Source organism: Eimeria mitis, genomic scaffold (genome assembly GCF_000499745.2).
Source record: "Eimeria mitis Houghton genomic scaffold, Emh_scaff4892, whole genome shotgun sequence".
NCBI lineage: Eukaryota > Apicomplexa > Conoidasida > Eucoccidiorida > Eimeriidae > Eimeria > Eimeria mitis.
This window is the reverse complement of record NW_013573192.1, coordinates 1-1,450: the sequence shown is the minus strand read 5'-3', so window position 1 is coordinate 1,450 and position 1,450 is coordinate 1.

The window sequence follows — 1,450 nt, the reverse complement described above, 5'->3', positions numbered from 1 at the left end:
GCAGCAAATAAGAGCAGCAGCAAGAAAAACCGACTTCAGTAGCTAGAGCTATTGTTGTGCTGCAGCTGCACGAAACAATTGTTAAAGGTCATGTGATGCAGCAGCAGGAACTGTAGCAGATGCTGCAGCAGCAGGAGCTGCTGCAGCAGGAGGAGCAGCAAGAGCTGCAGCAGCAGCTGCAGCAGGTGCAGCAGCAGGTGCTGCAGCAGCAGCAAAGCAGCAGCAGCAGCAACAGGTTAAGGTTTAGGTGTTTAGTATTCACAATATTTTCATAGAAGCAAAAGGAGAGGGTATTTCCTTACACTCTCACAAACCCTAAACCCTAAACCCTAAACCCTAAACCCTAAACCCTAAACCCTAAACCCTAGGGTTTGTATCACCCGTATACTTTTGCTGCTCTTCAGCAGCAGCAGCGGAAGGTTTTTCTTTCTTTCTAGGTTTCAACCCCAACACACTTTGGGGGTCCTTTTTAATATTCGTGGCAAACTAGCTAGCTAGCTAGCTAGCTAGCTAGCTAGCTGGATAGGTGGCTAGCTAGCTAGCTAGCTGGATAGGTGGCTAGCTAGCTAGCTAGTTAGGTGGCTAGCTAGCTAGCTGGCGAGAAGGCTGGCTAGCTGGATAGGTAGCTAGCTAGCTAGCTAGCTAGCTAAGCGGGGCGGGTAACCAGTCACGCGGCTGCTGTGTAGCAGAGCCCATTCGTTGCGCTGTGCGGCCGCTCGCCCGCTCACTCGGTAGCTAGCTAGCTAGCTAGCTAGCTGGCTAGCTGGCTGGCTAGCTAGCTGGCTGGCTAGCTAGCTGGCTAGCTAGCTGGCTAGCTAGCTAGAGGCCTTTTGCCTGTAAGACAATGTAAATATCTGTTTGCTTGGAGGTCCCGCAGAGAACAGAAAGAAAGAGACAGAGACAGAGAGAGAGAGGAGACAGATAAAGAGACAGAAACAGAGACAGAGACAGAGACAGAGACAGAGAGATAGAGACAGAGACAGAGAGATAGAGAGATAGAGAGGGGAAGAGATAGAGAGAGAAAGGGATAGAGAAGAGACAGAAAGAAAGAGACAAACACAGAGACAGAAAGAAATATAGAGAGATAGAGAGAAGGAGACAGAGACACAGAGAGAAGGAGACAGAGACAGAGAGACAGAGACAGAGAGACAGAGACAGAGAGACAGAGAAAGGAGACAGAGAGAGAGAAAAAGAGACAGATATATATATATATATATATATATATAGAAAGGGGAGACAGAGAGAAAGAGATAAAAGAAAAGATAGAAAGAAAGAGACAGAGAGAAAGAAAAAGAGACAAAAAGAGAGACAGAGACAAAAAGGAGACAGACAGAAAGAAAGAGACAGAGGAGACAGAGACAGAGATAAAGAGACAGAAGATACAGAGACAATATAAATATATAAATATATAAATATGTAAATATATACATATATATATATATATATATAT